At 38.0% G+C, this 8,759-nt stretch overlaps 1 pseudogene; it reads right to left on the bottom strand.

The window, feature by feature from the left end:
• Positions 1-823: 823 nt before the first annotated feature.
• LOC110319025 lies at positions 824-1,770 on the bottom strand (annotated as a pseudogene).
• Positions 1,771-8,759: the final 6,989 nt, after the last annotated feature.

Raw genomic sequence — 8,759 nt, 5'->3', positions numbered from 1 at the left:
GAACAGGAAAGATTTTTGGATATTTTCACCTCAATTTGATGATCAGCATTTGAGGAACTACTCTTTTCCTGGTTTGAGCATCCAAAAGTATGTGTACTTATGTAAACATCATCGAACCCTGAAAATGGATACTGTTGTTTTATATGTTAATAGAAATGAAAAATAAAATTTGAAAATAACAGAGGAATTTAAAAACAAAAAAAAATGGGGCTAGAGATGGCTCAGCAGTTAACAGCAATGGCTGTTCTTCCAGAGAACCCAAGTTTAATTTTCAGCAACCAGATGGTAGGTCACAACCATTTGGAACACCAATTTTAGGGAATCCAATGCTTCTTCTGACTATACATGTATGTACATGCATAATACATACATAATACATACATACATGCATACAGGCAGACAAAGCTTTCATAAACATAAAATAAAATAAATGAATCTAGAAAAACAATAAGAATAAAACTAAACTTTTTTCCAAGCTTATTATAAAAGTAAATAAAAAATAAAACTATAAACCTCTCAGAATACCTTTTTGAACCTTGATAAAGAAAAATCTTTGTTTTAAGAGGTTACGAACTATTGAAGAAAAATGAGCAAAAGCCGGGATCACCTGAGGATTTTAATGTATGTAAAACAGAGTACTAAGCAAAGGAAAAAGTGATGTACTTATATGTTTAAACAAATTTCCTCCAAGACTTTAAAAACTGACAACAATTATATAGGTAGAAAACTATTTTGGAAAGCAGATTCCAAAAAGAAAACCTAATCAAAAGCCCTACATGGGTATGAGAGGACTTATGTCAGTCAATAAGAAAGTTCACACCCATCACTGTGAACTTGTTTTCCTGCCTAGAATATTTCTCAGTGCTCCTTTTATATCTCGATTCCTTAGACTATAGATAAAGGGATTCAGCATGGGTGTGACCATAGTGTACATCACAGACACAATTACATCCTTGTTATTACTGTTATTAGGTGAAGGAAAAGAGTATAACCCAATAATGGCTCCATAGTACAGAGAAACCACAGAGAGGTGAGAGCCACACGTGGACAAAGCTTTGTAGATTCCCTTGGTGGAGGGAGTTCGTAGGATGGTGACTCCAATGTAGCCATAAGACACCAAAATACATATCAATGGCACAGTTATGATCACCACTCCTACAGTGAAAATAACCAGTTCATTGATGGTGGTGTCTGAGCTAGACAGCTTAAGCAGAGCAGAGAGGTCACAGAAGAAGTGGGGCAGCGTATTGCCCCCACTGAAAGAGAGATGGGAAAGCAGAAGGGTATGTAAAATGGCACTGGCAAAGGACAAGACCCAGGATACAATTAACAATAGGACACAGAGACTCTGACTCATGATGATGGTATAGTGCAGAGGGTGGCAGATGGCCACATACCTGTCATAGGCCATGGAGGTCAAAAGAAAACTGTCAAGATCTGCAAAAAATAGAAAAAAGTACACCTGGGAAATGCATCCCGCATATGGGATGGACTGACTGTGTGTCAGCATATTCACAAGCATCTTTGGAGCTGTGACTGATGAGAAAGAGATGTCTGTGAAGGCCAAGTGGCTGAGGAAGAAGTACATGGGGGTGTGGAGGTGAGAATCCAGCCTGATGAGCAGGATGATGAGCAGGTTCCCCAGCACAATTGTCAGGTACATGACAAGGAACAGGGCCAAGTACACTGCTTGGTCCTCTGCTCAAAAGGGAGCCCAAGGAGGATGAACTCAGATGTGATACTATGATTATTCTTTCTGATACAGCTCATTTTCTCCTTTTCTGGAAATCAATGAAATAGAAACGTGAAAAAGAAGTACCTGTGGCAGTTATGTAACACACACCCCTTATTTTAAAAATCAGTCTGTTTGTTTATTTTGCCCCGACTCAGCAGTGTCTGGCAATACTAGCAAGGTAGTGATCTTCTGGTTAAGGCGCATCAACTCTATCACTTTTGGAGAAACTAGGGAGTACTGTTTTGGGAGTTCAGGATGGAAACTTGAGATGAGGTAGTTAGGATGTAAGGTCAAGAGAATCACTGGTGTCTGGTGACAGTGGGCTTAGAGCACATGAAGAACATGCAATTTGAGCCCATGTTCAACCTGGAAGGTATAAGGTGGAAGGATTTCTGAGAAGCTAGATTATGAAAGCCCCTTCCAGTTTAGAACGTTTCTAGTTCTAGTCTCAGAGAAGTAGAAAGTATTTGTGCACCCAAGAAAATGTTTAACAAAAGAAATAACCACATTTCTAAATAACTTGCTGCCTACTGATGTGGAGAGCAGATTGTAGAACAGTGTTGTCCATGAGAACCTATAGTTGCTTCAATAATTTACACATAACTGTCCTGCGTATGGTTGGACTGTGTCAGCAAAAGAATGAAAACAAATAAAATTGAAGGAATGTGCAGCAAATTTGGAAATAAAACCCACCAACATCTGCTGAGAAATAAAGGTAAACAAAATCCACTATTTTCCACTCTTTCCTCAGGAAGTAAGTATGACTCATTTTCAGTAAAATTGTTATATGTACATTTCTTTTTAATATATCATCACAAAATTTAGATAGTTCAAGACAAATTTCCAACTGAGGTTACTGGAATACTATATTAAACACAGAAATCACAGCTAATAGCATGCTGTGGATTTATATCATAACATACAGATTCTTCAAGCATTACTCAAAATGCATCTCTATACCTGCTTCTATATGATCTCTTCGGTGATGTGAATAGATACATTCAGTTAAAAATAAATAGTGGTAAAATTCTTACATTTATGATCTCTTAGGTGATGAGAATAGATACCTTCAGCTAAAAATAAAAGAGTGGTAAAATTCTTACATTTATTTCAAGATGACATATAGATTGTTAGACGAAATCTCTTAGGATGTACATATCACACTTCAGCAGGCAAAAGAATTATAAACTGTTACTCAAGCAAGATAGATATATCAATATACTTTTGGTCAGAATTGATAAAAAATTGGCATGAGTTATAACTTTTCAAACTTCCAAGAGGACCCAAGGGGCAATGTGCCCATACCCAGCTCAAATTAGAGAGAGTGAAACATAATTGCTTTATTCATTGGGGACCTTCTGGGAATGGAGCTACTTGTTGCAGCAGATATAAGCATAAACCCTTGGAGAATGCATGCTGTTAATGACAAAATAATCAGGAGGAACTTGGTGACTCACAAAGATTTTTAATTTTCTGGTCCCCTTGAGGAAAATGTGATTCAGAATCTATAATTAACCACACTGAATGTTAAGAGTGATAAGCAAGATCTCTTGCTTCTGAACTCTATGACAATTTGGAGGGAGTATATGTGTGCATATGTGCATGTGTGTGTGCATGCATGCATGCTTATGTGTGTGTGTGTATGTGTGTGTGTTTACATATGTGAGTGAGTAGGTCCACATGATATACACATATGTGTATGAGAGTCCTCAGCTATTTTCCCAACTTTTAAAAAATTTCTTTTTTATTATTAACTTTATGTCCTACTCACTGACTCCTTCAAGGTCATTACCTCCCACAATCCTTTCCCCATCCCCCAACTCTTTCTGCTTTGAGCCTCTGGGTTCCCTGAGTATACCCCCACCCTGGTGCTTCAAGTCTCTGTTAGGCTATGCTCCTTCTCTCCCACTGAGGCCAGACAAGGAAGTCTAGCTAGAAGAACATATGAGACTTACAGGGTCTCTGATTGAAATTGGGGATCTCTAATTGGCTAGACTGGTTTGCCCACTAGTACAAAACCATACCATGCTCAATAGTTTTTTAAAATGCTATTAATTCTTTGAGACTTTCATATATGGTACCTTCAGTTATTTCTCCATTTCATCCCAGGTTCACACTTCCCATTATATACTCATACAACTTGTGTCCTCAAATTTTTATACTCATTCATTACTTTGCACCCCAATCCTAAGGTCCCTTCCCTCTTCTCCCCCCTTTCATTCTCTCTTACATCCACTTCCCTCATCTTCCCATCCCTTTATCCTCAGATTAGGGTAGGTCTCCCATACATATCAACTGCCCTTGGCATATCAATCTACAGTACGAGTAGGTGTATCTTCTTCTTTTGAGGTTAGACAAGGCATCCCAGAAAGGGGAAGGTATCCAAAGACAGTAAACACAGTTAGAGACAGCCCATGCTCCTGTGCTTAGTTGCCAAACATGAAGACCAAGCTGCACATCTGTTCAATTTGTGTAGCGGTTCTAGGTCTGTCCCATGCATGCTCTTTAGTTGATTGTTCAGTCTCAGTCAGTGAGCCCCTGTGGGTCCAGGTTACTTGATTTTTTTAATGTTTCTTGTGGTGTCCTTGACCTTTCTGGCTCCATTCTCTCCTTTTTCTAGAAGATTTCTCAAGCTCTGCCTTATGTTTGGCTGTGGATCTTTGCATCTTTTTCCATCAACTGATGCCTCTCAGATGATAGTTATGCTATGCTCCTGTCTTCAAATATAGCAGAATATTGCCAATGGTATCCGGGGTGGGCTCTAACATATGGCATGAATCTCAAGGTGGACCAGTCATTAGTTGGCCATTCCCTCAATTTCTGTTCCATGTTTATCCCATTCATAGATTTTTTTCATTTATTGATTGATTGATTTACATCTCAATTCCATTCACACCTCTCCTCCCAGTCCCCTCTCAAATAGCCTTCTCCCAACCCTCCTCCCCTTCTCCTTTGACAAGAGGGAGGCCCCTTTTGTTATCAACCCACTGTGGCACATCAGGTCACTGGAGCACTAGGTACATTGTCTCCCATTAAGGACAGACAAGGAAGCCTAGTTAGGGGAACAGGATCCACAGGCAGGCAACAGAGTCAAGGACAGCCTTAGTCCAGTTGTTTATGTACACACATGAAGACCAAGCTGAACATCTGCTACATATGTGTGTGGGGGGTAGTTAAGCCCATTTAGTTGATAATTGAGTCTTTGTGAGCCTCCAAGTGTCCAGAGACCCTTGCTGCTCTTCTTGTGTAATCCCTATTCCCCTTTGATCACTCAATACTTCCCCTAACTCTTTCACAAGACTCCCAAAATTTGTCTAATATTTGGCTATGGATCTCTGCATCTGTCATTGTTAGTTGCTGTGTGGATGACTTAAAAGAACAGATATGCTAGTTTTCTGACTGCAAACATAAAAGAGTATTATTTATAGTGTCAGGAACTGATTCTTGTTCATGGGGGTGGATCTCAAGTTGTGTCAACCATTGGAGTGCTTGATCTTTGTCCCTGCACTTCTTGTAGGCAGGGCAAATTTTGGGTTGAAGATTTTATGGTTGGGTTGTGTTCCCCATCCTTCCATTGGAAGTCTTGACTGGTTATAGAAGGTGACCATTTAAGGTTTCATATTCTCTATTTTTAGGAGTCTTAAGTGGGCTCACCCTCATAGATTTCTGGAAGTTTCCATTGTCTTAGGTTTCAAGATCATCCCAGAGATGCCCTCAAACTAATTTCAGTTCTCTCTCCCTCAGTTCCCTCAACACTTGGTCCATCCTGTTACCCTCTGGACATCTTCCCACACCCAATTTTCTCTTTCCCTCCACCTATAATGTCTATTTTATTTCCCTTCCTCGGTTAGACTCAAGCATTCTTCCTTGGTCCCTCCTTATTACTTAGCTTCTTTGGGTGTGTGGATTCTAGCCTGGTTATCCTGTGCTTTATGGCTACTATCTATTTATAAATGAGTACATATCATATTGCCTTTCTGTGTCTGGATTACCTCACTCAGGATTTATCTTTAATAGTTCATTCCATTTGCTGAAAGTTTCATGATGTCTTCGTTTTTAATAGCTGTGTAATATTCTGTTGTATATGTTTTCTTAATTCATTCTTCAGCTGAGAGACATCTATATTGTTTCTACATTCTAGCTTTTACAATTAGAGCTGCTATGAACATAATTAAGCAAGTATCCTTGTCGTATTGTCCAACATCATTTGGGTTTATGCCCAGGAGTAGTATACCTGGGTCTTGAGGTAGAGCTACTCTAAATTTTCTGAGATAGTGTCGTTCTCCCTTTTCCTTGTGGGTTGTTGGCCAATGGGAGCAGAGTCAAAGAACCAGGTTCTGACAACCTGTAAGTATAATTGAATGCCAAATTACAGGAATCAGCTTTAACAAGGCAGCTCAAATTTCTTCCAGGGTGGGGGGAACATATAGGCAGAGGGCAGCAGCTAGGTGCTGTTAGATGCTGATAGGTACCTGATGTGTATTCACAGTATGCCTCATTTAAATTGGGCAGCACCTTCCTATCATCTATGTGGAGCACAGTACCCCATTATCATATGGGCAGCATGGGGAATGCTCTTTCCGGGAACATTGAAGATCATGTTTAAGATAAGCCCTGCAAAAATGCCTAGAGAAATCTACCAAATAAGGTCAGACAGAGAGTAGGAAGCCCCACTGGAAGAAAGGAGTCTTACATTTTATGCAAAACTCAGAGAGCTGTCCAGACATGGTGAACTGCAACCTTCTGCAGTGGGGCCCTCCAACAAGAAACCATCAAATTGTTTTCCAAAGTCAGTATATAAGCTTGCACTCTTAGCATCAAAGGAGGAGTGTTCCCCTTTCTCCACGTTTTCACCATCATGAACTGTTGCTTGAGATTTTGATTTTACTCATTCTGATATGGGTGAAAGATGGAATCTCAGGGTAATTTTGATTTGCATTTTTCTGATGACTAAGGAAATTAAACATTTCTTTAAGTGCTTCCCAGACACTAGAGTCCTCTGTCAAGAATTTTCTGTTTAGTTTTATACTCAACTTATTAACTGGGTTTTTGGTTTATTAATGTTTAATGTCTTGAGTTCTTTATATATTTTAGATATCACATCTCTGATGTATGTAGGGTTGGTGAAACTCAGTTAAATAATTTAAATAGACCCAAGAACCCCCAAAGAAATAGAAGCAGTCATTAAAAGTCTTCCAATTAAAAAAAAACACCTCAGGACTAGATGGTTTTAGTGAAGAATTCTACTATATTTTCAAAGAAGAGCTAATACCAATATTCTTCAAACTATTTTGTAAACTAAAAACAGAAGGAACAATGACAAACTTATTCTTCCAAGCCACAGTCACTCTGATACCTAAACCATATGAAGACTCAATAATGAAAGACAATTTCAGTGTCCTCATTTTTAAAAGCTCGTCAAGTTTTGGTGCTGCTTCTATACTCTTAGATTCTTACCATTCACTGGCATGCATTGAATATACCCTTGAAGAAAAAAACCTACTCCTCTTTTAGAATCTATCATTACACAACAGTTCCAAATGCGACTTCATGTCCATCCCCATCCCCAAGGCTGGGATTTTGTATAGCTTAAGTTTATGTTAAGTCCTGTGCATGATATTTTAACCACTGTCAATTTATATGTAATTGCCCTATTGTGTTCATAAAGAACTAGAGACTATGGATGACAGCAAACAAACTAACTTTTGTATATGTACTTATGCATATACATACATATATGTATATATATGTGTGTACATATACATATATACATACATACATATATATATATATATATATATATATATATATATATATATATATATATGTATATATCTCCATATCAGAATGAGTAAGATCAAAATCTAAAGCAACAATTCATAATGGTGAAAATGTGGAGCAAGGGGAACACTCCTCGTTTGATGGTAAGAGTGCAAACTTGTATACTGACTTTGGGAAGCAATTTGATGGTTTCATGGTCTATCTATCTATCTATCTATCTATCTATCTATCTATCTATCTATCTATCTATCTATATCATGTATATGTTGGAGCAAGTAGAGTTCAGAAGAGGGTATTGAATGTCCTAGAGTCAGAATTAGAGGAGGTTTTGAGACATCACATAGGTATTGAAAAGTGAAGCTGGGTCCTCTTTAAGAGCCCAAATGTTCCTAACACTAAGCTATCTCCCCTGTTCCAAATTACATTTCTGATGTTTAAGGTTTTTCAAGTATTCTAAAGTGAGCAGAGGGGAGTTCAAAAGTCTATAGCTTGGGAAAGCATCTAAAATTTAGTATCAATGATGGAAATATTCTGGTTTACAGGCTCATCTGGCTTCCAACTTCAAATGTTTTATACTTATTCTTATTCTTGTCTTTGTGAGTTTTGCCCCTTAAAAATCTCTCATAAAACATAATTGGGTGAGATAAATCCAGTGGATACTTTTTATCTTTACTCAAGAGTGTGAGAAACTTTCAAGAAAAGTGATAGGTTTTAAATTTCATTTCTGAGGGAGCTTATAAAAACAAAGGGACCTTGTTGCAAAAATCCAGATGTGTCTTCCTAGAAAGCACATTTTACTATAGATCAGTGGTTCTCAACCTTCCTAATGTTGTGGTCCTTCAAGACAGTTCCTCATGTTGAAGGGACCCCAGTCATAAAATTATTTTGTCATTACTTCATAACTATAATTTTGCTAGTTATGAATTATAAGTATCTTATATACAACAGTTTGAGAACTGCTACTATAGATTGTTATCAAACAGTAAAGTGGCAAAAGTGTTTATTACTATGTATAAAGAAAACAGAAAAACATTTCAACTTCAATGGCACTCAGCGTTGCACTAATTTTGACTGTTCTAATAGAGACAGGGGAATCAGGTATCATAACTGTTCACTAACAAGGCTCTGGGGAACTCTGTTCCCTGACTTCTTGTATCTATAGGCATTGAAATTAGAGTTTGTTCAATTCTTTTCTAGGGATTATTAGCCTGATGAAACAGCAGCTCTGTGTCTCTGTCAGGTC

This window comes from Mus pahari, chromosome 3 (assembly GCF_900095145.1).
Source record: "Mus pahari chromosome 3, PAHARI_EIJ_v1.1, whole genome shotgun sequence".
NCBI lineage: Eukaryota > Metazoa > Chordata > Mammalia > Rodentia > Muridae > Mus > Mus pahari.
The sequence above is the reverse complement of the archived record's forward strand: the minus strand, read 5'-3'. Positions and strand labels throughout refer to the sequence as shown.